The 24,184-nt window shown below is 44.0% G+C and overlaps 1 long non-coding RNA gene across 1 annotated transcript in view; it reads right to left on the bottom strand.

Moving 5' to 3' along the window:
* Nucleotides 1–9,298: 9,298 nt before the first annotated feature.
* LOC307226059 overlaps nt 9,299–24,184 on the bottom strand; it is a 116,738-nt gene continuing 101,852 nt past the window's right edge. Inside the window, exon 3 of the long non-coding RNA XR_013843303.1 lies at nt 9,299–9,320. This is a non-coding gene — a long non-coding RNA (uncharacterized lncRNA). The remainder of the gene's footprint in view (nt 9,321–24,184) is intronic.

Below are 24,184 nucleotides of genomic sequence, written 5' to 3'. Positions count from 1 at the left end.
GGAAGAAATTCAAGATTTATCTACAAAAGTATTGTAATTTGGTTGAAGGCTAAGAAGGATGCTAGATCATAAATAATTGCCTACCATTGAATTAGATTTGAAATTGACGATAAGTGAGATTGAGGGAAATATAAAATTTGTGGAGAATAGATCAAACTAATTGAACAAAATTTAAGAATATAAACAAGATGATAAATTGCTGGGAAAAATTTATAACGATGTAAGTGGGAGTGGGAGACGTGAGGGAGTCCAAAGAAGTTCTGGAAAATGTGTTATGATTCATGTTATACTGTTTATTATTCTTGCATTTTGTATTTTAAAAAAATCTTAATAAATATTTATAAAAAAAAAAATAATTTTGCATTTTTGCACCGCTGTAACCTGCCCTGGCGAGGTTGAGCAAGAAATGAGCGACAGCGAGAGGCTAAAAGTTTATCTCAAAGTGAAGCCTGTTACTTTGCATTCCAGCCTTGAGGTGGGCAGTCTGCCAAATGTCAGTTATTATTATTTTTTCTCTTTACAAACTTTATTGTAAATTTTAAGCACAGTTGTCTTCCAAGAAAAATACCTGTACAGATGTTAAGGCTTGCATGTAGTCCTCTGCATAGCATCAATGCAAACTTGGAAAATCTTTTTACATTACAGATTCAGCTCACAACCGCAGGGTATACTTCAATCTAAAGCATTAAGATAATTTCTCCGTAGTGGCTGCAGCAACTGAGACAGAAAGGAGATTACTGTACTCTTGCTGATAAACGATCTAAATCAAGCCCATACAGAGCCAAAACCCATATTTCTTTGTTATTCCTCTTATCACCCTCCAATGGTGAGTTAAGCATTCCGTAAGTGCTATATTGTATTGGGTCAAAGTTTCTGTGGTGGGACAGGGTTTTTCCCGTCCCAGTTGGAAGCAACCATATGTCTCACTGCTATCACAATAAAGAAGACCAATTGTTTATGCTTAACATTTTTATTGGTATCGTTTTCCAGTGACAGCAGGGCTTGCATGGAATTGGATTCAAGATGGTGCCACATAATGTTGTTGTTATTTAATCGTTTAGTTGTGTCCGACTCTTCATGACCCCATGGACCAGAGCACGCCAGGCACTCCTGTCTTCCATTGCCTCCCGCAGTTTGGTCAAACTCATGCTGGTAGCTTCAAGAACACTGTCCAACCATCTCATCCTCTGTCATCCCCTTCTCCTTGTGCCCTCCATCTTTCCCAACATCAGGGTCTTTTCCAGGGAGTCTTCTCTTCTCATGAGGTGGCCAAAGTATTGGAGCCTCAGCTTCAAGGGGCTTGAATAACTCAGAGAAGCTATGAGCTATGCCATGCAGGGCCACCCAAGATGGATAGGTCATAGTGGAGAGTTTTGACCAAATGTGATCCACCTGGAGCAGGAACCGGCAAGCCACTCCAGTATCCCTGCCAAGAAAACTCCATGGCCAAAGTGCCCTGTAATTGCAGATGGCAATGACAAAGTTCAGAAACACTGGCAACTGTCAGTTAGACTCCTACAGTTATCTCCAAGTTGTCCATATGCCTTACTACTTCACACTTAGACCTCCTAGTTTATATGCTGGACAGGAGGACTAAAAAGGCCATGTTTTGCTAGGCCAGCTAATGAACATTATTATTCATTATTAGATCTCACTGACTTATAAATATAGGTTAAAGGGGTGGCAGATATAGAGAGATGGCGGAAGGTCATTAGTCAGAGAGTTTTGACTGAGAAAGTATAAAATGGCCATCATAGCAATATTTAGCATCAGCGGAAACAGTTTGGTCAGTGTATGCAGATTTACACATGGAAAAACCCGAGCTGGCAGCAAAGCCTAAGCAAGAAGCTGAAAAAGAAGAGTTTCTGAGCCAACCACAAAAACTGTAGCTAATCTGTGCACACAGGGGCAGGGGTGCAGCATGGGCGAACCACAGGGGTGGTTGCCCCAGGCACAAAATTGTTAGGGGTTCGGTTGGAGGATGGATGGTGGCTAAGAGATTGAGGTTGAATCTTGAAAAGACAGAAGTGGGTGTGGAGGACGCCCTGGTCCTGAATGGGGTAACTGTGACCCTGAAGTACCAGGTCCACAGCCTGGGAGTCATTCTGGACTCACAGCTGTCCATGGAGGTGCAGGTCAATTCTGTGTCCAGGGCAGCTGTTTACCAGCTCCATCTGGTATGCAGGCTGAGACCCTATCTGCCCGCGGACTGTCTTGCCAGAGTGGTGCATGCTCTGGTTATCCCCCGCTTGGACTACTGCAATGCGCTCTATGTGGGGCTACCTTTGAAGGTGACCTGGAAACTACAACTAATTCAGAATGCGGCAGCTAGACTGGTGACTGGGGGCGGCTGCCAAGACCACATAACACCGGTCTTAAAAGACCTACATTGGCTCCCAGTACGTTTCCGAGCACAATTCAAAGTGTTGGTGCTGACCTTCAAAGCCCTAAACAGCCTCAGCCCAGCATACCCGAAGGAGCGTCTCCACCCCCATCATTCTGCCCAGACACTGAGGTCCAGTGCCAAAGGCCTTCTGGCAGAGGGCCTTCTCAGTAGTGGCACCCGCCCTGTGGAACAGCGTCCCAGCAGATGTAAACAACTACCAGACTTTTAGAAGATATCTGAAAGCAGCCCTGTTTAGGGAAGCTTTTAATGTTTAATAGACTATTGTATTTTAATATTCTGTTGGAAGCCGCCCAGAGTGGCTGCGGAAACCCAGCCAGATGGGCGGGGTATAAATAAATAAATAAATAAATTATCATCATCATCATCATCATCATTAAATTTCAACACCCAGTGCTGCCTCAAAACAGCTGTAGACTTCCATAACTGGGTTCCATTGAAAATGGTTTCTGCATGAGAACCAGGAAATGGCCTCTCCAGACAACAGAACAACTCTTCTTTTCTTTATCTCTGCCTCTGCAATCTCCTGGGTGATGTGGATGCTATTAGGCAGTAGAATGTTACTCTGTACATTTTCCTGCCACCCACCCCCTCCGCATAGCCCCCTGGGCCCTGGCAACCCATGCTATGCCACTGCTCAGAGGCATACCTAGACGTTGGCCACGTTGGCCCCCATCAAGGGTGCAGGCCCAGGGGGTGCGAAAGTCAGAGAGACAGAGAGATACAGTGATTGCCAAGGGTGCAAGGTACACCTCTGTATGCACTCATTTAATGGCAGAAGATAGGCAACTACTTCTTCTGCTGGATATATTTTGACATCTGCCTTAACATGCACATCATTCAGAAAAGTAGCCATTTTGCTTGTGGAATGTGTGGGTCGTGAGTTTGCTATCTTGCCCCAGGCTTTGGCAGATTGTTGCTAATGTCAAGTTTTCTTCACAGTACCTACAAATCCCTAATATCTAACCTATTTTCAGAAGTGAGGCAAAGATCCCATGGCATGACAGTTATGCTGAAGCTTCCTATTTCATTTGTTAAGCTGCTAGAGCAGGAGAGATGCTTTTTCAACTGGCGGCACTGCTTTTTTTAGGTCCGTATGAGAAGGTTACTGATAATGTTACTGAAATGCGGTCATTCCTTCACGGGGAGGTTATCTAGATCTATATAGGTATTAAGGAATATTATTAATATGTATATTTTGTGAGACACCCTTTATTTTACAACACTTTATCTCATCAGAAAAGCCTGACTAAGCTGCTGTGTGATTTTCAGAAGTCCTTATGAATGAACGGTAAGTTATAAAGTCATTAGAAAGTATGTGCCACTTTTCATTCATAGCTTATTAGTGATGTCATGCACATTTCACTTCAATGTAGCTTTTTTACCAAGTAGGTGAAAATTGAATAAATCCAAGCTCTTAAGAATGAGTGACATAATGTCTTGGTTAGCCTGTTTTTTGACTATATATTCTAGAATCACAGACCCACAAAGGTTTCTCTTTTAGGTTTGTTTCATGTTTATTTTTATTTTGAGGCTTGGGATTGTAACTTGAAACTACTGGCAAACCTTTCACAATTTTTGCAGATCAATACCCCTGGTCACTAGAGAGGAGCAAAGAGCCACTTTCAATTCCTCAATAAGTTAAATCTGTTTTAAAAGGATGGAGATTTTTCAACTCAATATGTGTTCCCTGGTTGTCCTTGTTTCTAAAGCTTTATTTGAACAACAGGCTTAATGGTGTTTTCTGGTTACTGGCACTGCATATAAGTTATGGAGAGAACTCTACTGCTCTTCAATCCCATTTTCAAAATTCAGTTTCTAAGACCATAAGAGTCAGAAAATTGAATACACTCCTTAGGCTTGCAAATAAATGTTTAATACATGTCTACTGTAGGGACGTGGGTGGCGCTGTGGTCTAAACCACAGAGCCTAGGGCTTGCCGATCAGAAGGTCAGTAGTTTGAATCCCCACGACAGGGTGAGCTCCCGTTGCTCGGTTCCTGCTCCTGCCAACCTAGCAGTTTGAAAGCACGTCAAAGTGCAAGTAGATAAATAGGTACCACTCCAGCGGGAAGGTAAACGGCATTTCCGTATGCTGCTCTGGTTTGCCAGAAGTGGTTCAGTCATGCTGGCCACATGACCCGGAAGCTATATGCCAGCTCCCTTGGCCAATAAAGCAAGTTGAGCGCCGCAACCCTAGAGTCGGTCACGACTGGACCTAATGGTCAGGGGTCCCTTTACCTTTACTGTAGGAGTAATCAGATGAAGGGTAGGTGGGTCATGCGTCCCTGCCACATACTATGGCTACACAACCCATCAGCCATGCATTCAGTGTACATATGAGGAGGACGATTCCTAAGGGTTTTCTGTTAAAAAATTGACATCCCTCATATGGACAATCTGGAACTTAACAGCTTAGTTGGGAGACTCACCAAAAAAAACAACCTGTTATCAGGATGCAACAAGTAAGAACTTGTCAAACTGTTTCTGGAAATGTTAATTAGTTGCATTTGCAAAGAATGGGTAATAAAGTGCTATTGGCTTGAATGGAAAGACTATCCCATTGGCCAAGGAAAATCTCATAGCCCCACACACTTTACTATCAAAATATATCATGACATGTAGGAGTCATATATACAGCAGAATGAAATCCAAGCAGCAAGAGTCATGCAAACCAGCCCTGGCTCCCGGCTCCATTCTGTACAACATAGCAGTTTGCTGATGCTAAATAAAGGTTATAAATGTGAATGCAGAGATACATAACCTCAGATGTTGCAGAAAAGGCTTTGCAGGAGAGAATGGTGTTTGTGTGTGTGTGTGCATTATTATTTTTGCTGTTCCAATGAAATAGTCAAGGTGCACTATTCAGCCACACATAGAGATAAGAATAGCAAGGTGTGTGCCCAGTCTCCATGGAAACAGATGGCTTCTGCCAAATTGCTAGCCAGGTACCAAAACAGAAAGACCTTGAGTGTCCATAAGGAGTCCTAGAAATGTGATGTGAAAACACTGACCATTTTTTCCTGTCCCCAAAAATTCAAATTCAATGTATTTGGTTAGGAGAAGAGTGAATTGATAGAAATATTCTTGCAAAAATGAATAACTGGCAAAATTCATTCTTCATGTGTTCAGGCCACAGATATGACTCCTCCTAGCATTAGATGTGGGACGCAGGTGGCGCTGTGGGTTAAAGCCTCAGCGCCTAGGACTTGCCGATCGAAAGGTCGGCGGTTCGAATCCCTGCGGCGGGGTGCGCTCCCGCTGCTCGGTCCCAGCGCCTGCCAACCCCCGGGTGCAAGTAGATAAATAGGGACCGCTTACCAGCGGGAAGGTAAACGGCGTTTCCGTGTGCGGCTCTGGCTCGCCAGAGCAGCGATGTCACGCTGGCCACGTGACCCGGAAGTGTCTCCGGACAGCGCTGGCCCCTGGCCTCTAGAGTGAGATGGGCGCACAACCCCAGAGTCTGTCAAGACTGGCCCGTACGGGCAGGGGTACCTTTACCTTTACTTAGCATTAGATGTATTAAGTATAATGAGAACAATGACAGAGGCTGCCTTCGGATGCAGTTCGCCCAGTGTGATTGCAGTAAGACAGAGGGCTGGTGGTAGGGATCTGTGCCCAAAATTCCTATGAGGCCCGTTGGAAATGGTGATGACGGTGACAGAAATTTCCTTCTCCTTTGCCACCACTGTATCCACATAGTATTGTACTACCTGAACTTTTTCCAGTTAGGGAGAAAGCTGTTCACCATTGATTTCCACAAAGAGAACTATGTACAGTCATACCTTGGTTGATGAACGCCTTGCAAGTTGAATGTTTTGGCTCCAGAAGTGAGTGTCCTGGTTGGCAAATGTTCTTTGGAACCTGAACATCCAGCTCGGCTTCTGATTGGCTGCAGGAGCTTCCTACAGCCAATTGGAGGCTGTGCCTTGGTTTCCGTATGTTTTGGACGTCGAATGGACTTCCAGAACAGATTCCGTTTGGCTTCCAAGGTTCGAATGTATAATCTTCTGCAACAAGTTTACAAAAAACCCCACTTCATTTGTTGATAAAGGTGCTTGAGTCTGCTCCATCATGGATGGCACAGATGAAGCAGAAGTAAGCCATGAAAAATGTTCTCGCTTCTGTGAAAGGATTTCAAGTGGAACGGGCATTTGGAGATAATAACAAATGGGGCCTGCAACACATCATTGCAGTGTGTTGTGCTCTTGTTCAAGGCTCCTCTCAAGTCCTTTACCAGAATACTCCATTCAATTCCCACCCCATTTTATATTACAAACACACACAGAGAGAGTACTCTGTGACCACTGAATATGATTAATCCTCATTAGGCTGTTTTGAAGTTGTCTTGGAATTTTCCCTCAGACTCCATCTGAAAACCAAGGTGTTTTCCCCAAGGCTAGTGATAGTTCCCTCTTGTAAGTGGATAACAGTGTTTTTGCTGCATAGGGATCCATAAAGACTTATAAGAGAAGACCCTTCATGGATCACTGCCTTGCCATGGTGAAGGGGCTTGAATAACTCAGAGAAGCTATGAACTATGCCGAACAGGGCACCCAAGATGAACAGGTCATAGTGGAGAGTTTTGACCAAACGTGATCCACCTGGAGGAGGAACTGGCAAGCCACTCCAGTATCCCTGCCAAGAAAACTCCATGGACAAAGACAACAGTCATATAAAAAAACACATTTTCTATTACTTTATGGTCTCGAACAGCTCTTAGTCACTGCATGAGATTCTAAAAGTGACATATACTACTTCTGCAGTTCCCTCAAATGTTAATGCCAAAGCACAAAAATTAAACAAATATATTCAAACATGTATGAGTCTTCTTCTTCTTCTTCTTCTTCTTCTTCTTCTTCTTCTTCTTCTTCTTCTTCTTCTTCTTCTCTTCTTCTTCCTCTTCCTCTTCCTCTTCCTCCTCCTCTTCCTCTTCCTCTTCCTCTTCCTCTTCCTCTTCCTCTTCCTCTTCCTCCCCTCAATGGCAGGTGGGGCTTTTTAGCACCAACCACAGACCGTCCTGGGATGAATAATTCTAAAGTTCCCCATAATCTGAGAATGTGTTCCCAGGACCCGTGTATTTTGTAACCCAGTGGTACATTCCTTAGGATCTATCTTTCCCACACAACCAGATCCCTCTGCAGCTTCTAAGCTCTGCTATGCCACACAAAATGTACTCACAGAACTTCAAAATGCATTTAAAATGCAGAACCACTTACAAACCAAAGTATGCCTTGTTAATATTCCTGATTAATAGATAAAATGTTATCTATGGATGACTTTGCAACCACAGCACATAAAATTGTGGCCGCTCATAGCCTAGTTATGAACTCTTGCTGTGGTTATTACATGCTTTGCTGCAGCTCTGAAACGGAGCTAGACTGAAGAGGCACAGGCGTTTAGAGGAATCCATTTAGACAGAAGTGGTCAAGTCCATGCAAGGGGAATTTGCAGCCTCATTTTTGCTGAGCACAGTTTCTAACAGCCAGTCCACAAGATCGTTTCACATGGGCACATTTCAGCTCCAAATGCTCTTAGCAGGAGCACAGAGAATATCTTGCTAAAGAGGCAAAAATCCCTGTATAAAAATGAGAATCCAACAGGAGATTTTTGTCAAGAACTCCAGATGTACGACAATAATAATTTCAGCCAACGGCTTGGATCTTATTTTGAAATCTGCTTTGTTGCTCTTCTTCTTCCCCCTTTTCTTTTAGGACACTGTTCTAAAACTGAAATCATCATTGAAATGTATTGCTTAGATTGAAATGTAAACATTTCATTATTTTGGTTGAATATTCTTATCTATTTACAGTGGTACCTCGGGTTACAGACGCTTCAGGTTACAGACGCTTCAGGTTACAGACTCTGCTAACCCAGAAATAGTACCTCGGGTTAAGAACTTTGCTTCAGGATGAGAACAGAAATTGGGTGGCGGCGGCAGCGGGAGGCCCCATTAGCTAAAGCGGTACCTCAGGTTAAGAACAGTTTCAGGGTAAGAACGGACCTCTAGAACGAATTAAAGTTTTTAACCCGAGGTACCAGTATCTTTATTTTTCAAGCACAAGAACCCATAATCTCCCTGTGATTCCATCATAGGCAACAATGCAAGAATTCTGGCTTGCTCTGGGCAGAATTTCTGGTGAGAACTTTTTTTGGGGGGGAGGGGAGGGTGATAATATGAGATCCTAGCAAGTTAGTGCATCTCAAGAAAAAAGGACCCCGATTGGCTGGAGTGGAGATGACATTTCTCTGATCTTCTGCAAGTTACCCTGCAAAAAAGATTGTCTGCACTGTGTCCCTTCCGCTTGCTGCTGCAGCAGAGCTGCTTTCTTGGTTTGGTTAGGAATATTATGGGCTGCTGCCCTGTGGAAAGTAGAGTAGGAAAGGATGAGTGTTTTATTTTTGTTTTGACATAAGCGCTACATCACTTTAAAACTAGGTCAGGGATAAAGGATATGCTTAAGTCTGTGTACACACACCATACATTTTAAACACACAAAATGATTCTGAGAACTGCACACTGTCAAGGATTCTGGGAAGTGTAGCACTGTGGAGGCAAACTACAGTTCCCAGAATTCTTGGTGAGAATGTGTGGGATGCGGGTGGCACTGTGGTCTAAACCACAGAGCCTAGGGCTTGCCAATCGGAAGGTTGGCGGTTCGAATCCCCGTGACGGGGTGAGCTCCTGTTGCCCGGTCCCTGCTCCTGCCAACCTAGCAGTTCAAAAGCACATCCAAGTGCAAGTAGATAAATAGGAACTGCTCTGGCGGGAAGGTAAACAGCATTTCCATGCCCTGCTCTGGTTCATCAGAAGCGGCTTAGTCATGCTGGCCACATGACCCCGAAGCTGTATGCTGGCTCCCTTGGCCAGTAAAGCAAGATGAGCACCGCAACCCCAGAGTCGTCCACGACTGGACCTAATGGTCAAGGGTCCCTTTACCTTTACCTTAAGAGTAACTGCTGCATGCAGTGAGAGGACATTGCTGAGGGAATTGGGCAGTTGTGTTCGTCCAAGGCACTTCCTTGAAGCAAAATGTCTTATGGTGTGGCTTTAAGAGAGAGGAGAAGACAGGGAAATGAAGTTGCACCCCACACCTTCTCAGAATGAGAATTCAGAGTACAAAAAAATTGATGAATGATGAAGCACTGGGTTGAGGACTGCAAATTAAAAGCCAAGCAATACTAAACATTTCTGAAGAAGGTAACTGCTGCCCAGGGATGGAGGAGAAATTCAATTCAGTTTGCATTTAAATGCAAGCTTTCTGGAACAACGATGTGAACCAAAACACAGTCAGGTTTTGAAATTTGCACTTTACTGAATTTATGCAATGCAGTTATCCAGCCATGTAAGGTGTCCAAGAATGCATGTAAGGTATGAATATGAATGCTTATATTGGTGAAAATAAAATACAAAATGCATTATATATGGGTAAATTGATTTACAAAAAGGTGCATACAGTGGTACCTCTGGTTAGGAACTTAATTCATTCCCGAGGTCTGTTCTTAACCTGAAACTCTTCTTAACCTGAGGTACCACTTTAGCTAATGGGGCTGCCACTGTCCACTGCTGCGCAATTTCTGTTCTCATCCTGAGGTAAAGTTCTTAACCCGAGGTACTACTTCTGGATTAGCGGAGTCTGTAACCCGAAGTGTTTGTATCCCGAGGTGTTTGTAACCCGAGGTACCACTGTAATAGGTAAAATTCTGTACAAAAGTGTGTATACCAGGAGAAATTCACACTAAAATTATGAAGAATTTTCATGGAGAATGTTTTCAAGACACTGCAAATTTCTGACTGGAGGCTGAACAAGCAGGAAAGCGAGAGAAACAGTAATTCACTCAATCTTAGTTTTGACAAGTGCTGACATTGAGCAACCAGCTTTGCAATGCAGCACAGTTATTACTAACCCCACAACCAGCCCTATGGATGGATGGGAGAGAGCTGGACGCCCCTGACCATGGATGCTGCAAGAACTCAGTGCATTGAGAAAGCATATTTGTCCTCTGAAATAAATAAAAAAATGATCTAAAATAAGAAAATGATCTAAAGACTGCTGGCATGGTTAGAGACTTGGAGGGGAGATAAGCCTGGGAAAGGAACAATGGCAGAAAATTGTTACTACGGCAGCAAAGAGCCCTCATGGTATTTTAATATAATAACACTATAAATATAAGACAGTGTGCCAGGCACTGGGAGTTGGATGTCAGGATTTCAACAGCATTGTCGTGTTCATGTAATTTCCCCTCTGCTCATTGAAATTCTGTACACCAGAGAATACTGACGGAGTTTGCGATTCATCTGTCCTTGAGAATGCATGATATACTAATAACAGTATTATCTCAGAACTCCTTGTAACAATCCTAGGGTAGGCAAGTATTATTATCCTGAAATGGTAGATGGAGGGGATAAGAACGAGAGATAGAAACTTCGCCTGAACCAATGGCAGAGACACAGTTCCACTTGTGTAGTATAGATGGTTACATTCAAACTTAGGATACTTGTTCTCAATACAGTCCTCATCCTTAAGCTACCTTGATTAGCTTGTTTGTTTTCATTTACAGAACAAAAAGGTGAAAACCTTTCTTCCGTGGTATAACTCCAATAGTATGTACAGTGGTACATCGGGTTAAGAACTTAATTAGTTCTGGAGGTCTGTTCTTAACCTGAAACTGTTCTTAACCTGAGGTACCACATTAGCTAATGGGGCCTCCCAGTGCCGCTGCATGATTTCTGTTCTCATCCTGAAGCAAAGTTCTTAACCGGAGGTACTATTTCTGGGTTAGCGGAGTCTGTAACCTGAAGCATCTGTAACCTGAAGCATCTGTAACCCGAGGTACCACTGTATAGGGATCCCAGGAATCCCATTCAAAAACTGACCAGATGTGGAGCAGGACATCTTTGGCAAAGTTACTGCATCATGTGCTTTCAGCCATCAATTGTTCCTTTTCAACCAAGTGTTTACCTGCCCTGCTCCTGATGTCACAAATGGATGTTGGGTGGCAGGTGGGTGTGGTTTGAGGGAAAGAGCCTCATGGTCCATGTTAGGATGCTCCCCAGTGCTGCTTTAGCCCATGCTTCTCCCATCCAGAGATGCCGAGTTGCGCCCAGCATTGAGGTGGCCCGTCATGTGCATGTGATGTCTCACGCATCAGATGAGAGGAGGCGGACCACTGGGAAGTCCCACCTTTGCCCTGCACATACCTTTGACAATTGAGAAGGAGTGCTGGTGATCACAAGGGGATGCACAGGGTCAAGGCGCTTCGCCCTGGCACACCCCCTTTGACCCCAACATTCAGAGGGCTCGGCCCCCTGCCCACAAATATTGAGGGGGCCGAAGACACCTCAGCCCCATGGAGTTGGTGCACCTGCTCCCAATTTAAAAATCCTAATCCCTGATCCACTCCACTGGGAGGGTTTAAGATACAGTTGAATGGCACCAGTGGAGCCCACTGCAAGTGCAATTGGGGAGAAGCTACCACCAGCTCTATCACGGCCATCTGTAGCCAGCAGACACCTCTGAAATGGAGGAAGGGAGGTGGCAGAGTTAGACCAGCCAAGGGTCCTCTGGTCTCAGGAGTCCAGGTTACCAACTTGTTAACTAATTAAAAAGGAGGATTTATTGCAAAAACAAACAGATAGCTCCGGACGGCTCTAACAAAGCATCATTATGCAAGATGACCCTTCTGAAGACTTCTTCCGGCGTCTCCAGCAGATATTGAACTTATGACCCTGACGTCTCTTGTTTCGCTTCCTATCTAACAACCCTCCCGTTCGCCAACTACTCAGACTTATTGGATCAACTCCAACCTCTTCCGGTTCTGACAGGCTGTCTCTGAGTTTGTTGGTTCCTGATTGCGCTTCCGGCAAGCTTTGGCTGTGTTCTAACCTGCTCTCAGCTACTGCCTTATCAGCCTCTCCGTCAAGGTCAGGAAGAGCCAAAGTCTGTAGCTGCCGGCTCTCCCCTGCCTGACTAAAATCAAAGCCTCTCTGTTCCTGGCTGCTTTATGCAGCTGGCTGCAAACCTTCACTTGGAGCTGGCTTATTCCTGACATCTGGATCCTAAGCAGGCCAAACTACTGAAGACAGGCCCAATCTGGGCCTCTTTGCTCTGCCAGCCAGGAGTTTTCCCCACACACAGCCTCTGCTGGTATTGTTGGCCAGTGTGAATGGCACGGCTTCATATGACACAGTTGTTCTGTCACACATGCATACTCAGAAATAAGTTATACTGTGTTCAGTGGGGCTTACTTGCAGGTACTTGTGCATGGTATTGCAGCCTATATACCTCACATGAACACCTCAGGGGCACAAAGGAAAATCTGTGCGTGCTATAGCTGTATGCAATATATTTTATTTACCTAGACACTTTTCTTGAACATTCTGTGTACCAAGTAATCTGCATGGCACACATTTGCGGAGTGGGAAAGAAGAGAATGCATTGGATACCCATATATGTAATTTATGTCAATATATATGGGTAGAATATCTAGTGCTCAGGGGATAAACTTGATGGATTTGCTCTGACAGATTAGGCAGTGCGTACAATGCCTTATCCCCAAGAAATCAGCTCTCCTGCAGTGGTGGCTCATGGGATACTGAGATCATCGCCATTAGCAACCACGCAGTGACAACATTTGTGAACACAGACATTTAATTTAGAAATGACTTTTATTTCTATTTTAAACATATCATAGGTTATGCTACAAAGATGCAAACTGGGAATATTAATATGAATTTTGGTATCTTACTATATTCACTATTCCCCACCCCCACCCCAGCTACGGCCTTTCCGTTTTCCAAGAAAAGCTGTTCATTGCAACAGCCCTTCCGATAAGTGAGACCTTCCTCAACTCACGCCCTGGGTATTTAGACTCTGCCTGTCGGAAGTCATTAATCAATAGACTTTTAGCAAAATCAGGACATTCATCTTTACCAATAAATTAAATGTATACATCTAATGTTTGTTTTCCTTCTGCTTGTTAAATCCGGCTGATGCCCCACAGGAGATAATGGTCTGCTTAATGTCATTTTCTGCCACAGAAGAGCATGTTGCTCATGCAATGTATTTCAGTCCTCTTTGCAAAAACATGATGATCAAAGACAGCTGGAAGGGTTTCGCAGACTCCTATGTAGCTGCTTCATTACCAGTAATGAGAGAGTTATCTTCCCTGCTTCGGCCTTTCCCCATTCTGAGGGTCGGGCCAGAGGGCTTCTTACTGTAACAGATCTCTGTGCAAGTTTCTCCTGGGGTAGATCTGCAGAAAGCAAGGCTAAGAAGCATTGCAGAAACCTGGCACATCCTGTTTAAATCAGAGCAATCTGTCAGTCTATGTTGTTATTGTTGTTGTTGTTTAGTCGTGTCCAACTCTTCGTGACCCCATGGACCAGAGCACGCCAGGGCCTCCTGTCTTCCACTGCCTCCTGCAGTTTGGTCAAACTCATGCTGGTAGCTTCAATAACACTGTCCAACCATTTCGTCCTCTGTCGTCCCCTTTTCCTTGTGCCCTCCATCTTTCCCAACATCAGGGTCTTTTCCAGGGAGTCTTCTCTTCTCATGAGGTGGCCAAAGTATTGAAGCCTCAGCTTCATGATCTGTCCTTCCAGTGAGAACTCGGGGCTGATTTGCTTCAGAATGGATAGGTTTAACCAGTGTGGTGTAGTGGTTAAAGAGCGGTAGATTCGTAGATTCATAATCTTTTTTTAAAAAAATAATTTTTATTAACCGGCCAATCAAATCAAATTAAATCACATCACATAAATTCCGAATTACAAAGCCGAATTTTAAATTTTGTTGGGAGGACCCATATTTCAAGATCCGAAGGGGGATTCTGATCATCTTCTTGTTACTGCGTTAATGTCCAAATCAATCCAAATCAGTCCAAACAGAGTTCATAATTCTATCCAGTCTTATCTTGCTGTTTCCACATCACATCTTGTGATGTGATAGTCTCCTTAAGCCGATAAACACCAATAATAATCCTGTGTGAATTTTCCATTCTTCCAATCCTCAAATCGAGATGGTTTCCATATATCATCACCTTCATAGATAACAGCGCTCTTTCCATCATTAATTACAGAACTGTCATTCTTAAGTCCCACTGACGAGTTTCACCCACAATATAAAAACAGCTCTATTTCTCTATTTCTCCTCTCAGACTTAAGTCCTCCGACAGAACTTCCCAATATGGCGATGGCATTTTTAACTGCGTCATTCCAAAGCTCTTATACATTCCACGCTCTTCTTAAAACATGCTTTGGTTCGAAAGTTTATCTCCACACAGCCTTAAATCCACAGCTTAAGTCCTTAAAACGACAATTCTGACTCATGAGGGGAGGGGATTCTTGTTTAATCACATAAAGAAAGAAAGGAAAGTTTTTTCCCCTCCCCCATCAGTCATTTGCCATACCGTATCTTGGCGTATCTTCTCATGTTTTATTCTTGTCTTGTTTTATCAGAGATCTCTTCTGTTAGCAGTCTTTACTCCCCCTCCTTCCTTGAGATATGTGCATTCCTTCATCCAAATTGTTTCTTTTGAAGTTCTTGCAGCTAGTGGCACAGATCAGGGACGGCGTCCAGGAGTGCCGGAATCCCACAGGAGGGCTTTGTGCCTAGTGCCCCCATCCCCACAAATTCGGGGGTGGTATAGGGCACAGCAGGCAAGGGCAGTCCCCTCCACCATCCTGGTGGGGGGGTAGGGAGGCTAATTACTCCCATCATAGCCTCCAAATTACCTCGTGTGGGTCGGAGAGATGTTATTGTCAGCCATCTTCCGATGCGCCCCTAGTGGCCCCCCCGATTCGTAGATTCATAATCTGGGAAACCGGGTTCGCATCTCTGCTCCTCCACATGCAGCTGCTGGGTGACCTTGGGCTAGTCACACTTCTCTGAAGTCTCTCAGCCCCACTCACCTCACAGAGTGTTTGTTGTGGGGGAGGAAGGGAAAGGAGAATGTTAGCCACTTTGAGAATCCTTTGGGTAGTGAAAAAGCGGGATATCAAATCCAAACTACTCTTCTTCTTCTTCTTCTTCTTCTTCTTCTTCTTCTTCTTCTTCTTCTTGCAGTCCATGGGACTCTCAAGAGTCTCCTCCAGAACCATAATTCAAAAGCATAAATTCTTCGGCAATCAGCCTTCTTTATGATCCAGCTCTCACTTCTATACATCACTACTGGGGAAACCATAGCTTTAACTATACGGACCTTTGTTGGCAAGGTGATGTCTCTGCTTTTTAAGATGCTGTCTAGGTTTGTCAAAACTCTCCACTATGACCTGTCCATCTTGGGTGCCCTGCTTGGCATAGTTCATAGCTTCTCTGAGTTATTCAAGCCCCTTCGCCATGGCAAGGCAGTGATCCATGAAGGGGAGTGAGTAGATAGGAGGACACCTGTATGTACCACAACCATAACCTGGCCAAGGGCCTGAAAGACAAACCAATCAGGGATATTGGGAAGAGGAGAAGCAAGGAGACATAGTAACAGTTGAAAATAAAGCAGACATCTTTTAAAGATTTGCCTTCACCAGCAGAAAGAAGGTCTGGACACTTAAATATCAATTAGAAAATGCTAAGAAAATAGGGATGCATTAAAAGAACCAATCCCTACTCCTTGGAATGAATGGTGAAGTCAGGAAGAGAATGAAGCTGCTTTTATCCATCTAGAGGACAATGGATCAATGAGTAAAGGCAGCAGGGATTGATAGAGTATATGTGGCAGATAAGAGTAAATGCCTTTTTAAAAAATAAAAAAGTCCCAGAAACAACAAATGAGAAAAAGCACAGTGTTATTTTAATATAGGATTTGATGCAGCACTTCACAAAATGAATACAAATTGCACATGAGAGCCATCATGTAGGCAGATAAGGATATCATAAACAAGAGGTGTTGATAAATAAGAACGCTGTATGGGCATTTTGGGAAAGATTTTTATGGTGCATTGCTGTGCGGTTCCACAGCAGATTTGGAAGAAAGGAAAAGGAGCAGGTGGGATGGAATTAATGTGGTGTTAAAAAGGTAACAGTATAACTGAGTCTTGAAATAAGTAAACAATGCTAAAATATCAATTGGTAACACGGGAAAATCAGAACAAAATATCCCATGTAGATTTAAAAAACAGAAGACAGCAGGCAGTGAATAATCTACACCTGAGAACTATGTTACCAGAGGAGACTCATTATTCAGTGATATGAGATAAATTGATACGTGTGCAAGCATTGCATAACGCCTGCTCAAAAAGCTTTGTGGTTCCAAACGCTTGTGGAAAGGCATGGAAATGAATGTTTCTATGTTTGCCATGCTGCCTAGACAGCAGGGTTTTGCTGGATTCCAGGCATGCAACCCATGTCCATTTGTTGGACTCTTAGGAAAGGGAAAAGGCTTCCTAGATTTGGGCTGTGTAGTTCCAGAGATATCGGGGAGCGGGGGGAATATGCATGCAGTATTCCTCTGAGCAACTATTCAGTAAATAAGTGAACCTGTTCCTGTCATCAGACATTATACCCACTCTGTAGAAGCTACTAGGAAGGCTCACACAAGCGTCCACACACATACGCAAATGCCCAAAGAGGACAGAATCGTGTCTGCTGGAATGATAAGCATGACCCCTGGTGATGTGCATTTGGCGTCACTATGACAGGGCTGTATGTGTATGTGTATATGCAGGTAGTGCTGTGGTCTAAACCACTGAGCCTCTTGGGCTTGTTGATCAGAAGGTTGGAAGTTCGAATCCGCACAATGGGGTGAGCTCCTGTTGCTCCGTCCTAGCTCCTGCCAACCTAGCAGTTTGAAAGCACACCAGTGCAAGTAGATAAATAGGTACCAGTGTGGCGTGAAGGTAAACGGCATTTCCGTGTGCTCTGGCTTCCATCACGGTGTTCTGTTGTGCCAAGAGCGGTTTTGTCATGCTGGCCACATGACCCGGAAAGCTGTCTGTGGACAAACTCCGGCTCCCTCGGCCTGAAAGCGAGATGAGCACCACAACCCCATAGTCGCCTTTGACTGGACTTAACTGTCCAGGGGTCCTTTACCTTTACCCTTTTACCTTTACTGATGTACACAAGCAGGGCTTCTCCACATGTGGCTGAACCCTGGTTGGCTCAAGCTTCCCCCCCTGTTGGAGGAGCCACACAAGCATACATCTGAACCTGGCTTGCTTGCTTGGCTGCTTGCCATCACCTGTTGGTTATTACCCCAGCAGACATTACTATTTTTGTAGCTTAGGTAGGGCCCTCATATTTACAGGACCTCCTCTCCTGTTATGCCCCGCAGAGGACCTTAAGGTCCATGAATAACCATAGTTTAGAGGTCCCAGGCCCTAGGGAAGTCAGACTATCCTCCACCAGGGCCACGGTCTTTTCAGTGATGGCTCCGACCTGGTGGAATGCTCTGTCCCATGAGACTAGGGCCCTTCACGATTTAACCTCCTTCCATTGGGCCTGTAAGACAGAGCTATTCCACCTGGCTTTTAATTTGAATTCAGCCTGATCTTTTATTTCCCTTCTCTTCCCTCCCCCTTCCCTTTTATGAAGACTACCCGCTCTGAGACCCCACAGCTAATTCTCCCCTGGCCTCCTCACTGGCCCAAGTAGGACCAATTTAGCCAGCTAGCCCCGGTGATTATCTAATGTTTATTAGATGGATTTCCCCTAAATTGATTTCTGAACTTTCTGAAATTTTATTGTTATTCATGTTTTTATAGTGTATTTTATGCTGCTTTTACAATTAAGTGTTTTAAATTTGTTGTTAGCCACCCTGAGCCCGGTTTTTGAACCGGGAAGGGCGGGGCATAAATAAAAAAATATTATTTATCTCTCGCCCCTCCACTGTAGGTAGCCTAGTTGTGCTGTTTATCACACAAACAGCAAAAAGGGGAGGTCACGAGATATTAGGAGCCTGTCTCATCCTTGTTGGTTTCCAAGTGATCAAAATGTAGGTAAGATGCAGAACTTGAGCCCTGGTGGACTGTGAAGTGGTAGAGGAGAGATTTGGGAGGAAACTTACTCCCGGGTTAGGAGTGTCTAGGACTGCAGTATTAATTTTCTGCTTTCCACACTACAGTGGTACCTCGGGTTACATATGCTTCAGGTTACAGACTCCGCTAATCCAGAAATAGTACCTCGGGTTAAGAACTTTGCTTCAGAATGAAAACAGAAATCATGCTCCGGCGGCGCAGCGGCAGTGGGAGGCCCCATTAGCTAAAGTGGTGCATCAGGTTAAGAACAGTTTCAGGTTAAGAATGGACCTCCAGAATGAATTAAGTACTTAACCCGAGGTACCACTGTATACTGAAATAAAACACTATGGAGAACATTAATTGCTCATCCAGATTCCATTAGTTCTTCCACTCGGACCAAGTACAGTAGATCTCACAAGCAACACCACACCATAGCAATTCCCAGAGAAGTCCATTGGTTAAATAAATATTAATTATTTGTATTACTTTAATTAGCTGCTTAGTTTTGAAAATGAGGAAATGCAGTAGTTCTAAAGAATGCTCTTCTCTTGTGCTCCTATAAAATATAAAGCAATTGGGAGAAATTACCAATGCCCTTAATTTGCATGGATTAAATGGATTTGGGAGTTGGAAAATGGCAACCCGATCGGTACCTGAATCACAGAAGTGCATACTATGAATGTGGAACCCTGATCATTTGGCAATTGTTTTCAAAACAGTTTTTGAGAAAACCCTATCATTGATGGAATTGTTGGGTGGAGGGTCAGTAAGAACTGGAAATATAAACAATGTGGATTTGACTTTCACTCCAGTTGGAACCAGCAAAATCTTGATTGTCTCAAAGACCAGCTGCCAGTTTTATATGAACAAAACTACCAGTGGATTTTTCTAAGGTAATCTGAATTTGAAGCCTCAATAAGCAGGACCATCCGCTCAGTAAATCTAAGAAATCTATGCTCTTTTTCCGAATCAGTCTATGTAGTCTGAATTACAGCATACTTCATGCAGAAAGAGAAATGAATTTTAGTTTCAGGTATGATTTATTATTAACCTATTTGGGTATGTATTTGGGAGATTATTTTTCTCACACAGATCTCAAGCACTCAAATTTGAAATATATTAAGAGTTTTCCTATGAAAAAATACAACTTGAGATCTACAGTTAGATCCTAAGAAGACATTGTTTGTGGAGATATTATCCACAGCTCTGTGTTAAGGCTAAACTAGTCAGTTTACTCAAGATAAAGGATATGATAAACCCACTGACACCATAAAGAGCAAGCGCCAATCAACTTAGTTTGATTCTGCCCTATGGAAATCAGTGAAATTACACTGCAGGATGGTAGGTTTTAAATATCAGTTCTGGAAAGAGAACAGGGTGATTTCTGATATAATGTGATTTATACAACACAGGAAAGGGTGACACAAATGTTAACAAGAAGGGATCCAGTAAACAATGCTAACAAGGTCAGAAGGAATGATTTTGATAGATAAATTTTACTTCTCTTCCTTTATCTTCTTAAATAGAAACAAAACAGGACCGCCTCTCCCCATTTGAACTGACTCAGACCCTGGGATCATCATCTGAGGTCCTTCTTTGTGTGCTTCCTCCACAAGAGGTCCAGAAGGTGGCAACATCAGAAGGGGCCTTTTCTGTGGTGGCTCCCTGCTTTTGGAATGCTCTCCCCAGGGAGGATCGCCTCACGCCTTTGTTACATATCTTCAGGTGCCAGGCAAAAACATTCCTCTTCTTCTGGACCTTTGGCTAATTAAACAATCTATGGCTTTTTAAACTATTGCATATGTTTGTTACTATGGTGTGTATTTTTGTGTTTTTGCATTACAGATGAAAGGCGGTATAGAAATTTAATAAATAATAATTTCTTTCTTTCTTTCTTTCTTTCTTTCTTTCTTTCTTTCTCAATAGCTGCCTGTAAAAAACAGTTTCATGTCACAATTTTAACACAGTACCCTGCCAGACTACCGGAAGTGTGGCTGAGAGTCTGTCACAATGAGTGGAACTCCCAGAGAATAATGGAAACATATTCTGACTTTGATCATCATATAAAACGACTCCTGTGATCGGCAATAAGTAGCATGTTATTCCTTCTAAAACACACAGAGAAAGAAACCTAAGCAAGCAGCTAGAATAAACCTGCAAGTTGGCCTTCAAGACAAACAGCCTGAGGGATACTTAACGCTGATTTCTGTTCTGACTCATGCTGATTGCATGCAGTGCTGTTTCTTTTTCACTGCAGTTTGACTTCCGGGAAAAGCTGCATTAATCATCTCACTGTCCCCTGTGGCATAATTTTTCATAATGAATTGCATAATGCATTATGTAATGATTACATTATTCTACACCATTCATTTCAATGCAAAGAAAACAATTCAAACAGGAGGGAGAAATGTCATCAACTGCATATCATTAGCAGAGTGAAAACAACAACAACAACAACAACAACAGGTTGTAGTCAAGGGATTGATTTCCATTCTGGACTTGGGATGAAAAAGTAAACATTGACAATCACCACACCTGTTTCTGTTGGAATTATTTGACACTCCTAGCTGGGAATGGTGGGGATGAAGGAAGGGTACTATTCTGATCAACCACAATATTTTCTACCTGTCTAAACAACCCTCTTGACCAAGATTTTGCTCCCTAAATTTGAAATTTGTTAACCAGCTCTCCTGCAAGGGATGGGATAGCAGCTCCTTTGAAATGAAGTTTAAAATTTATGCTTATGTTTCTTCTCTCTCCCAGATAGAATGAAAACTGCCTCTGACCCTAGCAGATGGACTTTCTCTGAATCAAAACTGTAGGGATTTTAGATTACTTAAAACAAGCATAAGAGCCAGAGACTAGTACCTGCTGCTTCTTTCAATGGTGCTTTGAGAAAGCAGCTTCCACTGTTTTCTTGGTGTTTGTGCAATAATTCACTAGTGCAGGAAAACCCAATTGTCATGTGATTCCCTCCTATGCTGATCGCATAGCTCACATTAGTTCTGCGTCAGGTGTTGCAGGAACAGGTGCATAGGAAAGTGTGAAATTATATTTACCGAAAGGGAATGGATGAATCCATGCCTCCCTTCAAAACTGCACCTTATAAAACTGTGCCCTGCAACCATTAACCAGAAGCCTTAATATCAATGATTCTGCTATAGTCATAGGAAACTATTTGTGCATAACAATGGCAGGTGCCAGAGTTGCATAGCCACTCACATCTAAAGGATCACCCAGCCTCCATGGGGCTTGGGTGAACAACACATTGAAAGCTGGGGTGCACATATAGATGTACATTCACATTAGCAGTACAGGGGGGAGGCTGTATATGTCTGAGATCTGTCTTGCTGATCAGGGCAGCACCCTCTCAGAAAGAGTCACACATTTATCATATGTGTCAGAGCTGCCCGAGGTCCCAGCTCACAAAGGACCAACGCCAGTCCGTTGTTATGTACAAAAGTCTTTATTGAAACGCAGTTTCGATTTCAAAGCCGCGGCGTGCAGCCCTACATCTTAAACCCTAGACCGCTGAAGCTCCGTCTGAATCTCCTCCCCCCAGACACCAGTTTAAGACTCTAGCCTTGCTCCACCTCTTCCTTTGCTCTTTCCTCCTCTGGGTCCGCCTGTCCGCTGGGATCTTGCCCTTTCTAGACTCTTCTGATGCTGAGTCCCCTGAGTCTTCCCCCTCCCTCTGGCGGGCTTTAGGACCTGGTTCCCAATCCGGGTTACCTGCTGTGCCGCGCGCCTGTACATTCGAACTTGGCACGCGCGCCCAGCCGGCAACCTTCCTCCTGACCGTTACACTGCTCCTGTCACTGCTTCCCCCTTCGGAGAGGCTAGCTGGACCTGACCTCCCCTCCGTTCCCTCACTCTGCGATGGAGGCGTGGCCAGCCCTGATTCATCTTCTCTCCCTGCTGGAGGAGAAGCTGGTCCTGATACATGGGACTCTCCCCCCCCCACTACGCTCTGGTGGAGGAGCTGGTCCTGATCTCTCGCTGCTGCTTTGGGAGTCCCCTTGCTTCTGGTGTGTCCCCCCTGGGACCCCCCTTGCCCTGGCCGTCGGCGCCCCCCTCTGGGAACCTTCTGATTCGCTGGAGAAGCTCATGGAATCTCTTGGGCCACTCTCATACTCCCCTACGCTGCCCTCAGATTCTTCCCCTTCGCTCTCCGTTTCCTCTCTCCCCTGTGCCTCTGCTCCTGAGCCCCTGACAATATGTATTTGCAAAGCCCCTTTGGGAGCCTGGAGGAAAGGCAGCATCATAAGCTCATTATGATCATTACCTCTTTTCATGCCAGCTGAGCACAGAGAAATCAGAGGCAACACACATCACACTGTGTATATTTCTGTCTGCTTCCTTCTTGCTGGGTTGTGGTTGTTTTTTTTTTTTAATGCAAACAGAGGTGGGGGTTGAAGTGTGCATTGTACGCACAGAAAGGAGTTACACGGCACCCACAAACTAACCCATTTATAGCGCAAGCCTAAACACATTACTCAGATGGAATAACACTTGTAATTTAATGGTGAATTTTGGATGCAATGGAGATGTAAAAGGTCTGGATAATTATAAAAGATGCAGGGGGAAATGATTAACAATAGGACCCACAAAGGGGAGGAGGGGAGTCCAGGAGATTCTTTGGAATCTTGTTTTTATGTTGTACATTTGATATGTGATCGAAAAACTTTAATTTGAAAAACACATTACTCAGAAGTAAGCCCCATTGAACACAATGCCTGTGTTACCATGTGAACATGCATAAGACTGGATCCTTATTGAGGAATGGGTTCTCAAGGGCAAAATCCTTTCTCAGATACATAACAACAACAACAACAACAACAACAACAACAACAACAACAACAATTTATTATTTATACCCCACCCATCTGACTGGCTTCCCCACCCACTCTGGGCGGCTCCCAACAGACTATTAAAATAGAGTAATCCATCAAACATTAAAAGCTTCCCTAAACAGGGCTGCCTTCAGATGTCTTCTAAAAGCCTGGTAGTTGTTGTTCTCTTTGACATCTGGTGGGAGGGCATTCCACAGGGCGGGTGCCACTACCAAGAAGGCCCTCTGCCTGGTTCCCTGTATCCCCTGTTCCATATATTTCCCATAGTCAATCCCATAGATTTTGCTGTCTCCAAGAAAGCATGGTACTGCAGAATATTAGAACACTGGTGTAACTCTAGAAGTCTTGACAAAATGTTATGTTTTCGTCACTGATCCCCTTCTGACAGAAAAGTGATCAAAGCTGTTCTATATTTATCTTACGTATAGCTGCGTTCTCTGCTGTATCTCAGCCATGAGCCCGTTGTACAGACAAAACATGGTCGTGATGAGAGGAATTGGATATGGCACTTCTGGGTCATGTGGCACCAGAGGTGATGCTCTGGTCTATGAGTCATCCTGTGTACAGCATTTGGCACTGCCTTGCTGAGGAAACTGGAGTGATGGATACATTTTGGGGGTATTTAATGTCTAGTCGTGGGGCTGGAGAGGAGCAACATAATACAGCCCTGGTAAAAAGGAAGGCGAGGCGATGATTTATGGAGGAAATGTATTCTCAAAAAGGAAAGATTTGTAATGGTTGGGTTTGAAATGTCCTTGAAATGGAAATCTTGCTGTATCTGCCCAATCTTTAGAATGTTTACAACAGGGGTACTCAAACTTTTTCAGCATTGGGCTGGTCCACTGTCCCTCAGACCTTGTGGGGGGCCAGACTATATTTTGAAGGGGGGAAAATGAACGAGGGATGATGAGCGAAAAGGCTCCGGAGAGGGGCTGCTTTAAATGGCGGCCGCTTGAGAGGGGCACTCAGCCAACCATGG

Source organism: Podarcis cretensis, assembly GCF_951804945.1.
Source record: "Podarcis cretensis genome assembly, chromosome: 10".
Taxonomy (NCBI): domain Eukaryota; kingdom Metazoa; phylum Chordata; class Lepidosauria; order Squamata; family Lacertidae; genus Podarcis; species Podarcis cretensis.
The sequence above is the reverse complement of the archived record's forward strand: the minus strand, read 5'-3'. Positions and strand labels throughout refer to the sequence as shown.